This window comes from Uranotaenia lowii, chromosome 2, assembly GCF_029784155.1.
Source record: "Uranotaenia lowii strain MFRU-FL chromosome 2, ASM2978415v1, whole genome shotgun sequence".
NCBI lineage: Eukaryota > Metazoa > Arthropoda > Insecta > Diptera > Culicidae > Uranotaenia > Uranotaenia lowii.
Genome location: NC_073692.1, coordinates 228,264,991 through 228,280,873, shown reverse-complemented (window position 1 = coordinate 228,280,873; position 15,883 = coordinate 228,264,991). Strand labels below are relative to the sequence as shown.

General features: G+C 38.2%; 1 protein-coding gene across 1 annotated transcript in view; it reads left to right on the top strand.

Annotated features, from left to right (window-relative positions):
* Positions 1 to 4,169: 4,169 nt before the first annotated feature.
* LOC129747684 (protein drumstick) overlaps positions 4,170 to 15,883 on the top strand; it is a 72,791-nt gene continuing 61,077 nt past the window's right edge. The window contains exon 1 of the mRNA XM_055741997.1: positions 4,170 to 5,112. The gene's annotated coding sequence lies outside the window, so the exon portion shown is untranslated. The remainder of the gene's footprint in view (positions 5,113 to 15,883) is intronic.

Below are 15,883 nucleotides of genomic sequence, written 5' to 3'. Positions count from 1 at the left end.
AGAGGCCCTCGCGGTCGGTCAAATCGAGATGTTAAGAAACCGTTTCAAACTAAACTAAACTGCTACCCGTCTCCCCGTGTGTGACTCCGAGAGCGGGAGCAATTCAGCCGCGCAGCTCGGAGAAAAGTGGGCGGAGTGTAATGGATTGCTGAGCTGCACACAGTGCAGCCAGGCTGCTGCTGCTGCTGCAAGCAAAGGCTTCCAACAAAAGTGAGAGAGCTGAAGAGCCAGTAGTGGCCGAGGCTGTCCGCGCACGCGGGGATTTGGGTGGAGTTAAACTGTTTAGACTGCCGGATTGCTGATGTGCAGTGCTGCTGCTGAGTGGCTGACTGTTTTTTTTTCTCGGGAAATTGTTGTTGATGCCGACGATCGCGCAACGATCGATCGTATGGTCGAGGGGAGGAAAACCTGTTGGAGGTGAAATGGAAGGTGCGCCGTTGACTCATGCAAAGTGCGCTTCAATCAAGAAGTTAAAACCCAAAACGCAGTAAACAGCTGCTGGCGCAACGGATTCCTTCTGGGGGAAGTGTTGCCATTTAGTTGGGAGCTGTGATTGTGAAACTTCCTTCATTACATCTCGATTTAATTCCATTTTGGAGACTTTCCATTTAATTCCAGAATGACTCAGAAAATGTATTTTCAACACACTTGTTGTGACACTCATTTTGGTAGTTTTACTAGCCGGACCCAAAAAAATTCTCGAAGGGAGAAAGTAAAGAGGGAGAACTTCAAGATTTGCAACGTGTGGCTAAACTGAGCGGCTAACTTGAGTAAGAGAGCGTCACCCGTTTTCGATGTGACGGGGTCTCTCAGGAAATACACCCGTCACCCGAACATGGGTCCCATGGTGACGAACCTGTAAAGTGAGTTCTGCCAGCGCTAAACCCTTAGTTAAAGACTTTGCTTTAGGCACTGCTACTGTAAGTGATAGTAGCTCGAAGTTCTCTTTTTATTAGTTGCTTGGTGGTGAATCGCGTGTTTCCAGTTTGATAGTGGTTCTTGGCTATAATGTGGCTACTCATGATATAACCGCCTAAAACCTCTACTTCCTAAACTCTTCAAGGGCCTCCAACTTTTGTTCCAAACCCAAACTCCAGTTAAGCTATTCTTTGAAAATGGGATGTCATATTCGCGCTATTGTGTTTAACGGTATTACCATGATCGAGCGAATACAACGATCTCTATACAAACGATCTTTGAGCGATCTTTCCTAAAGGCGGAATATATTTAGGTATAAGGCACTAAGCTGTCATTGTGCATCTTCTCGATATGACCAGAAGCCCAGAAGCTAACGATTCAAGATTTGACCTCTCTTCGTTCTGACTCGAGGTTACACACACATAATCTATCCTTTGTGTGATACGAGGTCAACACGGATACCCCTCTTAGTGTCGACTCAAGGCCTGATACCTCCTCCAGTGACTCGAAACCTGACATCTCATAAAGACTCGGGGTTAAAAAAACAAACCTCTCCTCTAACGACCCGAGGTCAGACCTCTTATCACCAGGACTCGAGGTTTGTTACCTTTTGCCCATCGTGTTTCGGACGAGGGCTGCTTAGCCTAGACTCGGACCTGTCATTCATGACAAACCCACGGGACTTTACGTAACGACTCGGATGATTCCCAACGAAGACGTCATCCTACACAGACTGCAATGATTCGCCCGGAGTCAAAAGCTAATCTTTTCTTGGGATATTCCCCGCCAATGGAACAAAGCTTAACCCTACGCCCTCTACTGCGAGGAGAAATCCGCGACGTTCCTAAGCCACCCACTGCAAAGAAATTATAGCAGCTCCCAGCCCACCACTTGATGGGGTCAGACTACTAAACACGACCGTGTTCCGGCCTTCCTCTATCATTTTTAATAGCAAACCGGTGTGTGCCGGTATCGTATCGCTTTTCCTACACTCACGACTGTCAAGGCACACTTTGCGGACTTTTTAATGCTACCACTCTGATGTTTCCCCACGATGACAACCTTCACTGTCTCGAAAGGCTCGCTCGGCGTCGTGAGTCTCTTTAGGCCGTGTGTCTCCCCTCCAGAAAGCCCCATGCTAAATTTTAGCTCATATGACATACTCTAAAGGGTAGCTCAATGACGCCCAAGTTTCAGGCATGGATCATCCCAGTGGATGAAAATCCTGAAAAAGACGCCCAAGTTTGTATGGAAATATCACATATCTTGCTAAACTGAAAAATCACTTTTTTTGGTTTTTTTCGTCCAATCATTTATGCACATACATCGATTGCTCTAACAAAACTGGTTTTAATGTACATATTCATACGTAGTTTCACATATTTCTATTAAATTACACAAGCAATGCAAAAACGTTGTCACGTGTAGGAGAGAACCTATGTCAATATATTTGAGTAACTGACCGTCAATTTACAAATAAAATTAAAAGAAGCACAAGTAAGTTCCTTATGGCAGTGGTTTTGACTTTCTACACCCAAAATTCAGCCTCTGTGCCAATGGCGTGTAGCCAATTACATAGCATCATTGGTACAAGAAGATAACGCGACCGGTGCTGATTCGATTTGCTCCCACTGGCATTAATCTCCCAAGTTAACCGAATTGCGTATGTCTGAAAGAAACAAAATAAAAACGTTTGCACGTCCCTCCCTATCGCATCACAAGACGAAGAAGGATAGAAATAAATACCGGCCAACACCAGGCAGCCAGCGAACCGAGCACTGTGCGTGTGAATGTAGCAAAAGCAACAACAAAAATATCCTTCTAATTCAATCCACTGGCACCGGCAAACCACGGCCAAGCTGTGCGTGTGTATGCAGTAAAAGCAACAAAAAAAACATTCCTTCAATTTACCGGCAAACAACCACGCACCGGCCAAGCTGCCCGGCTTTAGCAGCTGTGTATATGTAGCGTGTGTATGTAATAGCAGGCAGTAAGCAAAGCACAGTTCTCATTCAATGGGTTTCCCGTTCCTTCACTCCCGTTCCCTTTCCCGTTTCCATCGAAAGACAAAGGAATGCATTGAAAGAAGGCCAAACGCCGGGAAGCCGCCGTTGTGCGTTTTTTTCGATTGATCGGTGACAGAAAGCCTATGACAAATATCCCTCGTCCTGTATGAAGCTTGAATAGTACACTGGTTAAAATACCGGTCTGGCAAGACGCTATGATAGGTAATTTGAGTTCGATTCCTCACTACGGCGCTGTGGTTTTAATTTTTTTTTTGTTTCTGGGATGAATTATCCAATAGGAATAGGTTTTTCTTGTTTCGCTTGAATGTAGTGGTCATCATTTTGGTTGGGAGCCGAGTCCTTATGCCAGTTACGGTTTTTCAAACATACCGTCTTCGGCACAGTGCACATTTCAGCGCATTATCGGCACAGAGATATGCTAAATAGGCATTGGATTTTTGCAACCTCTTCTATGGGTGTATGAGAACATAATTAATCAACACCAAACCAAAAACATTCCACTCACTTGGTCTCATCACACCGGCAGCACTGGTTTGCTCTTGATATCGGCCGCCCAGCTATTCCACTCACACTCGCTTCACATTGCGCGAGCGTAGGCCGGTGAAGACAAAGCCGTCGTGAATCAGCAACAGTGGGCCGGCAGTGGACGGGACGGACGACGAGGGCTCCTTCCGATGCCGATGTTTATGGGATAATGGCTTTGAATGGGAATGAGTGAATGGGAGAATTAGGAATTGTAGCCGCAGTACACGTGGGACCGAGACGGGGCATCCGATAGATATGAATGAGCGCGGGCAGAACGAACGAACGAGAAAGAGAACCTAGGCGCAAGATTAAAGTCATCAGCGGTGGCAGAAAGTGCCGTGATCTGTTCGTTGGCTTTCGGGTTATTTTTTTCTGTTGCTTTAGGTTAGAAATCATCCCATATAACTTGAGGAGAGTCAGATTGTCAAGGATTGAGCTGAACTGCGCTGAACTTCCAAGACGGCAGCTTGGCTTTAGCAGCCAGCAGTATATAGAAAGAGATTTAATGTACGCACTCTAGGGGTCTACGGTGCTACGGGGGGCATCAATAAAGCAGCTACTAGTGTAGGTTTCTCCTGACTTCTCGAGTTTTTTTTGGATAGTTGCTATCTCGCTTGCTCGTTCGCCTGTTTACCATATATGCTTCCCCAATCGCTGGGCGAGACATGCGGTGCGGTTAAGTACAGTAGATGTCTGCAGTTTCCAGTTCGCAGCTACTATGCCAGAAAGTCTTTTGACTTCTGTTACTAGCAAACGCTCGCAACACTCGTTCCAAGTCCAGCGTACTAAACAGGCCGTTTTTTGGTAGCCACCTTCCTGCAATTCTCCGTCATAACTTTTAAATTTTTCGGGTTACCCGATTGACTCTCGCTGCTCGCTTTGCTGCTGCTGTTGCTGCCGTTGTTGTCGTGGTCGATCGACGTCGTCGTCTCCGGCTCCGTCTCCGTAATCCGTCCGACTGCTGCTGCCGATAGGTGTGTGCTGTGCTGTGACTGTGAAGGCGCATACACACACGTTCCGACGCGTTTTGCCTCCTGTGAGCTGCCTGCGCGCATTGGTCTCGGCCCTCCTCGTGTGAGCTTGCTTGCCTGAGCTTATTTCGGTTGTGTATTATTGCGCGCTGCCGTGTTGTGAGTAGAGCAGTAGAGCCCGTCTCATCATCTTCATCTTGGCTGTACAAACTTGGGGGTCGCTGCCTGCGCCTACCTTCAAGTGCGGAAGATCAATTTAGTCATAATAGCGATACGCACAGAAGCGTTCGGAAGTTATATTACATCTGCGATATTATTAACTCTCACAATTTTTTCGACTGTGCTAAGGCTTGGAGCGTCCGATCGGGTCGGCCCGAAGAATCAACTCGTCTCTAGATAGTTGTATGGAAAAATTGCAGAATAATTGCATTTCTATGATTTACAACTTACCAATTGTGGTTAAATTTTAAAGGAAAAGTGATTGCTATAAGCAAAAGTGATATCCATCAATTGTGAGGGAACTTAATCTTATCTGAAAGCAAAAGAAAAGTGATTTGATAGCAATCCGATGTGATATGCAAATTGTGCAAGTGATTCTAATTACCTTAAGAAATAAAAAGTGTCAACTGCAGACATAACTGGATTTTTACCTGGAGCTCTACGTCAAGAAGGTAAGACATATTTTCTACTCACTTTATCCCGAAAATAACCAAGTTCAATAGAAGCCCTCTGGTTGTCACAAAGCGTCGTTTGAGCTACCGTATTTACACCGCCTACTTTTTCATCTCTTTCCTTTGCCATTCTTTGGTGGGACCACGAGCTACCGTTCTGCTACTGTTCGTGGCTTTCACCAACACAGCAAACTTGACTTGGTACCAACCGACGGCTTTCTTCTAATCGAAGCAACCGATCGAATAATGCCGACGGCATCGCGATTCGTTCCTCGAATTTTCACCAAACAAAGGCCTGTCGAAAAACCTTTCCAATTATCGTACCAATTACACCCGAAAAAAACAACTCTGTTCTAACGCGCAAAAATGGAGAATATCGGCTACCGGTTTTCGATCCGCCCTTTTCCCGTGGAAACCAAACCCGTTTTTTCGTAAGCTTTCACACACGCACACACGTCCGTATTTACTGTGCAATCGTAAAATGCGAAGAAAAGGCACGGAAAGGCAGCACGACGAACGAACGCGTACGTGTCCGTTTCGTTTGGTTGTCTCTAATTATTGCTACTGGTTCTGTTGGTTGTTCCTCGTTCGGTTGTTTCGGCAAAGGACTGCTACTGTTTTCTCTGGTCCTCTCTCTGACTCTCTCTCTCGCTCGCTAGCTGTCCTGTCTTTCGCTGTCCGTGCCCGGGGAAATTTCCTTTCGCTGGAAAGAGATCGCTACCGGTGTTACGCGACGCACGCGGTGCAGCTGGCAGCTTGCGCGAGGTAAACAAAGACCAGTAGCTGCTCTCTTTCGGGTTGCCTGGCTCGTGCTCGTGGTTGGTGATTTCGATCTCCTCCATCGGCCAATCTTGCTTCGGTTGTTCCGTTTTGGCTACTGGTTTTTGATTGGATGGCCGATTGTTTTCATCGGGTAGGAAGGCGGCTGCGATTGGTTGCTGGGCAAACAATTATTTATGTTTTTTTCAGCGGGAACAAAAGGCTTGTTAGCTTCAGATAATATCTTACCAATTACAAAATGGAAGTAATAATTAAGTGGAGCCTTCAAACTACAGGCACGTTTAAATACCAATAACAATTCAATTAATAAATAATCACTAAATTATGACAAACGAAGGTGACTTGGGCTAATTCAATCCCAGAAAAGATAAATAATTCAAGCAGAACTTTCTCAATATAAAGAATATATTGTTATGTTGAGGAATGAAAATTTAAAATTGAATAGTTAGGGTTTTGAATGATCCAAGATAAATCTTCAGTTTCGTTTTAAAATGAAGCACTTAAAACTATGGTTTGTTATTTTATTACGTATACATACTATTTCAGAAGGTAAACGTGATTTTCCTGGTTAAGCAGTTGACTTTTTATTTATGATTAAGCTTAAGGATTGTTTTGAGTTTTTTTTCTATGTATGTATGTATTTATGTATGTTTCACTCACCAGTGGCTGTAAGGTCTTTCAACCTGAGTCGGTACGGAAAGTCTCGACCGCACATATAAATATTGTTCATGCTTAACTCATCAACAATAATTGTAGCACTACCAAGGGGTAAGTGCTACAATTATACACTAACATACTCAAATGCTACATTTAGGTGCATTTGGAATCTACATCAAGAAAAAAAAAATAACAAAGTAGGCATACAAAACAGTTTCCACAAGCAGCTACAGACCCCGTTCGATTTTGGCAACACGCCCGTACATTTTGTGTTGGCAAAATCGGATGTTGCCAAAATCGAACGGTTTTTTTTCCTCTAGTTTTTTCAGTTATTTTTACAAAATATCTATTTTTATCACCGAAAATGTTAGTTTTAGTCAATTTTCGACAATTTGTAGTAATTTCTAATTTTTTTTTTCATTATGTTTTTGATTCTTTTAGCACTTTTATAGTTTTGTTTATAATGTTTATTTGCATTTGTTATATTCGCTGTTTTTGTCATTCTTCATAATTTTTTAGTTGTTTTTTGTCATTTTCAGTCTTTTGTATGAATTTGTTTTTTAACTTTTTGAATTTTTCATCTTTTTGTCATTTTTGAGGACTTTATAAATTTTTGTAAAAACTTTTGTTTCGATTGTTGCATTTTATCACCATTTCAGAACATAAACACGAATTTATGGGGTTTGTCTAAGTTAATTGGTCCGGTTATAACGAAAACTAAAAGGTAATGTTGTTTCTAAAAACCGTTTGTTAATGTTGCCAAAATCGAATGTTGCCAAAAACGAACGGGGTCTGTATTTCTAAATTAAACCAGAATATTCCTGTCAGGTCAGCCTCAACCCACGAGAACAACATTGATCTTCCTCCAGGAATCATTTAAGAAAATTTGGGCACACATTTCCGGAACCCCATCGAGCAGTACTTTAACACTTTGGCCATGGCGTTATTTCTTGTCTCAGTCTTCATCGCTGCATAATGCAAAAGGCAAAAAATCAATAACAGTGCAGTGCTTTCTAATTCTTGCCCTCAACAACTTTCAAAAGTTTACTTCACCCTACACTCATTTCAGAAACTTCGTTCCCCACATTTAAAGACGACACATCTTAAAACAGTTACATCCATCAAATGCGCCTTAGTTCCCGTGATAAGCTGATGATATTTTCGAAATTTTTCTACTATTTTCAACTTGAATAAGATTTATATAGTAGAAAATTTTGAAGAGTGAAAAAAATCGCGTGCGTTCCAAAACGATCAACGCCTACTTCCAGGACTGTTTTGAGGTTTTTTTTTTCTAGACAAACTCAATTATCAAATATTAAATATCCTAGTTGTGAAAAATTGTAATAACACAACAAACACAACAAAATGAATTTGCGTCCACAATTAATGGTTCTATCTTTGTACTGAAACCTTTTATATGTTTTATTCAATTCAGTGCTCAAAAACCAACTTTAAGACACTGAAAACAGTATCGAAAAGTGCTACTTTTCGACACGGTTTTTTTGCTTGCAAAAGTACTGTTCATGACCTACTTGATCAGGAATTTTTCATTAATTGGCATGGTCGTCCACATACGGAAATTATTCATATTCCCTTCTTGTAGGTTAATTAATGGATTTTAAGAGTAATTTTTAGAATTTGCATAAAATTGTGTGTGGAACTCGTTGCAAAACTTGATTTTTCCAACACTCGACGTAATTATCTAATTCGACAAGCCTCGTTGGATAAATTTACGATTCGTGCTGAAAACATCTACTTTTGCAACTTGTTGCATAAACAACTATTTAGAAATTTTAAATCTGAGTATAAAAACTGAAATCAAAGATCGAAAATGTGAAACCTGAAAACTAAAATCTGAGATCAGAAATCTGAAATTGAATTGAATCTAGAATCAGATATCTTGAATCTGAGATTAAAAATTTGAGATCTTTAATCTGAGATTTAGAATTTGATATCAAGAATCTGAAATCCAATTTCTGAGATCTAAAATCTTAAAACGGCAATCAAAAATTGATTTTACATTTCTCTTATTTTTCCATCCGATTTAAAAACATGATCGATGAATTTTTTTGAAAAGGGTTTGTAATGAAAATGAAAAAAAAGTTCAGTTTTTTTAGGATTTTAATAAATAATTCAGCTACAGAAATCGTAAATGGTAAATAAAATAGAAAGAAGAAATTGAAAATCAGTAAAAGAAACGTAGCAAAGCAGAATCGATATTTTCGTAGGCATGAAATTGTACGCTAATCGTTGAAAATACTAGATCAGTATCTAAAATCAGCAACCCTCACTCGCTTACTGAAAATCGGAAATCAGAATTTAAAAAATGAAAACCGGAGATCGAAATTCAGAAATCAAAATGTAGAAATGCTCAGTTGAATTGTAAATCCAAAATCAGGTAATCTGAGATCGTAACCATCATAAGCTCGTAAGCTAAAACCTACAATCGTAGAGGGATATTTTGAAAATAGAGATCTGAAGGCAAATAAATAGAACCATTTATAAGAAATTTTGACGTTTTTAGTCGTGGAGTAATATTTTACGAGTATTGTTTAAATTCTAGAAATTCTAAGTCTTAGACTAAGAAAACGACACTTTTTAGTCCCTGAAGAAGATCCAAAACGGATTGAAACGTTGGATACATAAAACAAAAATCGTTTTTGCTCTAAAATAGACTGCAAGCCGGAATTTCCCAGAAAAAAACACGAAAATCAGTCGATCCCCAAACAGATAAATATCCTTTTTATAAGAAAAAATATCTGCTTTAAACTCTTTTGAGCTTTTATAAAGCCAATTTTAAAATACAATTAAATTACTCCTTTGAATTTTGAATTTGTTTATAGTTTTTTTTTTCAGAATAACAGCCAGCTAAAACAGTATTTTGGACTTACATTCAAAAAATTGTCAAAGGAATTTAAATAATCAATTTGTGTCTAAAATTTTTAATAAGATTTTTGTAATTTAACAAACGCTCTTTCCAAAGTTGATGAATTATTTTCAAAGTTATTTCCTTATTGTTATTTAAGATACTTTCAATATTCTCTTCAAAACCGTCCGCTATACAGTCTTTATCTAGGGGAGGAAGACTGAAATTCACTGTATAGTTTTGTATATAGTCTTTTTTACTGTTCGGCAAAAAGCCAGCATTTTCGAAAAGATTTGTAATCGTTCAAATTTTAACTTTATATGATTAGTTTCGAGTGGCGTGTCATGTTATTCAGCTGTTTAAGTGCTAAATTTACGTCTTCTGAGTTAATTGCAACAGATTCTAAAGTAAGCATCGAAATCGAATATACCAGCTAGATTATCAATGCCAGTCTATCAACTTTGTTGTAAATATACTCTGTTATTTAAGCTATTTTGAGAACAACCATTAATCAAACAATTATTATTTATCAGCTTCAAAAATTTCAACGAAATTTGAGCGAATTAATGCGCCTGAACCTGCAAGAATTTGCCAGAACAAAACAAAATCTGATTAAATAATTGTTTAATACAAAACAAGTGCTTTTCAATATCAAAAAAGTTTTATTGAAAATCACTAAATAGGAAAGTAAATTTTGAACCTTTGCACTGGTCAGTAGATTGATGAGGGAAATTTGACGTTTGAACGTTTTTTTTAATTTATTTATTATTCAGTCTTCCTGCCCCAGGTCTTTATAGTCTTGTATAGGACATTTTACAAAGACTTTATTGGAACTTATTGAGCCCGAGGGACTTTAGGACCTCTGACTCAGAGGCTCTGAGTAATCTTGTGGACTTTTATTGTTGCTTGAAGCAAAAGATACATTTCAACGGTACCAGTTTTCAAAATGTCGAAAACTTACCTAACATTACTCGCAACTTGCGAGTCACAAGATCGCTTCCTAAGGTCCAACATTCTTAACCGATGTAGAACATCATTCTCGCTCGGCTTAACCAATTTCCGCGAGCCCCTCTGAGTGACCCCCCCCCCCCCCCCCCCTTTGAAAGTCTAGGAACTCGAACTGTTGGTAGGACACTTTCTGTCCACAATAAATATGCCCCCAGAAGCAAACTCCGCTTCGGCCGGACCGGAAAGTTTGCACTTCGTTATCGGTGTTTCGCTGATTCGCGCGTAGGTTTCCGTTTGTTGGAAGAACTGGTCAACCTGACTTGTCGACCACCACCGTCGGTCGATGTATCAGGCCATGAAATCCTCTTGCCGGGCAGTTTTCCCCTATATTTTTTCTCCGATTCTCGAAACAACTGGGAACAGGAAGGATCGGGAGGCGCATTTGACATTTAAACACGACACGCGGCAAGACCAAGACATCGACCATCCCGGCTGAGATAGTGATTATTATGGGATTCCTGAAAGGTGGGATTTTTCACAGGCCATTAACGTCCTCCACTCCCGTTTTCCGGTTCTACCGGACAAGATTCCACTACTTGATGCTCGAATTTCCCTGGAGGCAGTTCTCACCGTTGTTCTTGACCAGCTAAGCATGAAAGTGGTCATTTATCTACTGCTGCTATACACTGCGAAAGGTACCGGAATCGGGTGCTTCTTGTCATTTCCAGCAGAGGAAGCTCAATTATAGGGAAAGTAGGGGAGTAGTTACTGCAAATATAAAACCTTATGAGTTGAAAAATTGTTTATCGAAAAATGTAAAAATTATAACATGTTTTTTTTTATTTCAACCGATTTAGTTCATTAACTCAATATATTTTTATCTGTAAAAGAATATACCACAAAAGCCGATCTCATTTTAAGCATCGATATTCACTACGCATTGTTTGACCTTAATTTTAAGCTCAAAATAAGACCTAAATACATCCGGTTCAACGAAAACAAAAACAACTCAAAGAAGCAAAAAATTGAATCGAAAATAAACCGATCTAATCGATTTTTATTCAACTTAAAGAATCGATTCAAAATATTGAAATTCTGAGTTAAAACGATTGATCCAAGATAGACCAATCCTTATTTCAACACCACATATTTAAATTTCGATACGTTGCTTTTGATATGTGACCAAAAGTTTTGTGACACATACATTGTGGGAAATAAAAGAAAATGATAGCCTGAAAACTTTTCATTACAAGTTACAGTAAAGATAAGGGTAATGACAATGTTATATTGTCCAAAAATGTTTTCTAAACATATTTTTGTTTTTTTTTATTTCTAGAATGTATCTTTTGATTTTCAATAGCTAATCTTCAAAAAAACAATAAAAATGTATCAAGGTTTATTAAGCGAGCATTGATTTTTTTTTACATTTTTCTCGTTTCGTCACAAACATCATAAAACCATAGAATTAATAGAATCACAAGTCGTCCCAAAATGTAGTTTTGATATAGCATGTCATACATATATGAAGCTAAATATTTAATATTAGCAAAATGCTATTGGAAAACACTTAATTGAATTGCTTAAGATGAGCTGAAAAGTTACATAAACAGAACAAAAATATATCCGCAGTTGCTTCGAAGAGGGGAAAAGTGGCAGTAAAGATTGATTTCATAAGTAACTCACAATACATCTTATTCTTAACTTTCTGTACGGTTTTGAAATAAACTATTTTGCCTTTTAAAACCTGCACCTCAACACACTTTTTGTATGTATGTATGGTTCCCCCATCGGTAGCAAGGCCCAGCCTATGTCTGTGTGGCTTGGCCTTCGAATTGCTTCTCAAGCTTTCACGGCCGATGGTTCGTCGAGGGAAGTCATCCAACCTTCAGAGACCTACAATGGTTGGCAATCCACTCCGCTTGCAATAGTCTCTTCAGATTATCCCCAGATGCATTCCCTCTGAAATATATGCCGCTATTAAGCCTACCCCCATTCTGATACCTGATACAATGAAACGCATCTTACCTGTCGGCAACTTATGGGATTTGAACCCGAAAGCTTTTATTGCCGATACCGGGAATCGAACCCAGTACGCCTGGGTTACCAGACTCGCGCCAGCCTAACCACTAAACCACATCAGCGCTTATACCTGCACCTCAACACACTTTTTGTTTACTAATTCGAGTTAAAAAATGTCGTTTTTTATATTTTTTAGCATTATTTAACACCAAGCTAAGAAGCACAGTAAAAATATTTTATTGATGAATAAAGGCTTTAACAATGAAATTTTAACCCTCATCTGCTCTTGAGTGCCAATAGGACAAAATAGGAAGTTTGGCGGCTTGTAACTTTGTTCAGGTGCATCAAAATAAAAAAAGAATCTCTTCTGGGACCCACAAAAAATCTTGAAATTTTCAACTTGGCATCCTTACATTTTTATGGAAGCTCCCTGAAATCCATACAAAGAAACTCCCTTTTGTCAATTTGACACTCTTTGCTTAAAATCGCGATATCTCTTGGATCTTAAAAGATTTGTACAAAATTTATAGTTTTGTAAACCTCCTAATGTAACCCAAATATAACTCTCAGACAGAATTCAGCTACAACAATATATGTTTACGTTATTCAAAGTCTGAGATAAAAAATAATCTAGAAATCATGTTTCGAAAAAAGACTATACATCAGCTAAGAGAAGCGACGTCTGAAAAATAAAATCACAATCTATACAAATGAAATGTCAAAATCGATTCCAATCGATCCGAGCTTTTGACGCATGGCTTTTAGATTTCAATTGAAAACTCAACCAAAGAGAGTACATATTGTGATTGCTGTTGTAGTTCAAGCAAATAATTTTTAAGCTCGTCATATGAATTTATTATTACGAACAATTTTTTTCACTGATCTGGTGTTTTTTGTTCTTAGTTATTAAACTATCTGATTGTTTAACAAATTCAAGTCATTCAAACGCTTTATCGCGTTCTACCGGGCATCAAATCAAATATTGTATTGTTGGATTTATTTAGCGTTCACTTTAGAGCTTAAACATTGATCCCGAAGAGAGTTCGGAGGTTTTTTTGTCCAATCTTGCGACGATATGGTAAGATATTTTATTTTTAGAGGGATCAAATTTTTTGATTTTTTTCAAGATTATAACCACAACCACAAAAAACGGTGTAAAACCCGAACTTTTTAATCAATGAACCGTCAAAATTGTTTCAGTCACAGTAGAAAAGTTTCCAAAAGTGGATTGGAAAGTTTACATAATTTTACTTTTGTTGATCAAATCGGGAACTTATCAAGCAAAAGAAGCCTAATTTTTTTAGAGAGATGCTAAATGTGGCATGAGACGTTATTTAAATACTGAAAATTTTTATTTTTTATGGTAGTTTTTGAGCCCTTCCAACTTTGGAAAAGGGAGAAGGTGGCAACAACATACCTGTAAAACATGCACTTTTGCATAATTAATTGACCCAAGAGTAAGGTTGCCAGATTGCCCGGTTTGATCCGAGTTTGCACGGATATTTAATGCAAAATTTGGAAACAGCCCGGCCATTGAAAAATGTATGTATTTGCTCGGATTTATTCACTTCATTTGGCAAATCAAACAAAAAAACAACGAACACCTTCAAAACAAAATTTTTAGAGCAAGTTTGATAAAAATAATCTTGAAAGTTTTTTTGGAAGCCTAAAACAAGATTCAAAATCTGTCGATGAGTTTTGATGAAAATTATAAAAAAAAATTTCTCGATTTTTGTTGAGTAACTTCTGGGTTTATGAGAAAATTTGCCAGGATATTGCACGGATTTATAGTCGTCACTATTAAAATCAAATGCCCGGATTTTGCCTGGTTTTTAGATAAAATTGCCCTTTTTGTCCGGCCAGGTTACGTGCTGAAAAATTCTGGCGATCTTACCCAAGGGCATTAAAAACAGAGTGGAAATTTGTGGTCTTTAAAAACTAATTTAGAAATCATGTTAAAGTGTGAATGATATGAAATTATCTTTGTATTGCAATTTGAAATTCAAGCTTTAACCCTCATTTAAAAGTGGATGCATCTCCATAGTGTTAAAATTTGATTTAAAATAATGCCTACACAATAAAAATAATTTAAATAATTTTTACAAATTACAAATTTTTGAAAGGTGGAATTGAGCATTTAGAAAATACAAAAAAAATTAAAATTTGAGATTAAAATTGGTTTTTTGAAGAATGTTTTGTATCTGCAAAAAAGGTTTCAAGACACATATTGTTTATTTTCGATATATTTTTTCATCCTTCAAGTGGATTGTTGGGTCTTCTACTTTTTTCACTTATAAGTTTGACTGCTTAGAGTAGTTAATATCTGTGAATTAATTTGAAAGTTAAAATGGCTGGTTTCTAATTCTGACTTTGCATACAAACCTTAATAACAACGCTTTGGTTACCTTTTTTCAATTTCATGTTTTGTCGTAAAATGGAATGCCATAAGCCAAGACGGTAGGCTCTAGAGTAAGGTTGCAGAATTTTTTCAGTACGAATCCGGGCCTGACAAACCGGGAAATTTTATCTAAAAACCAGGCAAAATCCGGGCCTTTCGATTTCAAAAGTAACGACCATAAATTCAAGGAAAATCCGGGCAAATTTTCTCAAAAACCAGAAATTACCAAGCAAAAATCAAGAAAAAAAATTAAATATAATTTTTTATTTAATCAAAACTTATTGACAGATTTTGAATCGTATTTCAGGCTTCCAAAAAAACTTTCATGATTTTATTCATAAAACTTGCTCAAAAAATTTCATTTTAGAGATGTTTATTTTTTAAATCCAATAAATCCGGGCAAAATCTTGGCATTTTTCAATCAAATCCGGGCAACCGGGCCGGGTCGGATTATCCTCAAATTTTCTTTAAAATATCCGGGCAAACCCGGATCAAACCGTGCAATCTAACAACCTTACTCTAGAGTGATATAGGATTAAATTCCGCCGGAGGCGTGGACATTTTCTGGCAAAGTAGTTTCATACTACATTCCATAAGAGTAAGCCATGACTTTTGGGAAACGCACGCGTTTTTGTTTTCGACCATCAAAAATTTTAATTCAATTAAAGTTAAACTAGCAATTTTAAAACTAAACAGTGGAAAATGATTGAATAAGTGACCAGCGGAAGTTCTCGGAGTGGTTTATGCTTTGCTGGTTGGGGGAATGCTGAAGGAATTTAAACGACAGTCGATCCGGACTAAAGGGAGAGTTTTCTAGTCGAAAACAACGAAGACTTATTTCGTGAGATCCAAACTTTTCTTCTATTTCAAGCGCTTATCCGAATCCTTGATTTAATAAGATTAGTATAGCAATTTATATTTTTTAGGTATTTAAGTAATCCATATGAAACGTTTGGTAGGGAACTCCACGCTTTCTTCCTTCCCTTGTTCCAGAATGTCTTTCTTAAGCGACGAAAACTACACCAATTGCGCGCTATCCAACAATTTATTCGTAACTATTGTAAGAATGCAAGAGAGCGCAAGATTTTACTCTAATAGCCTTT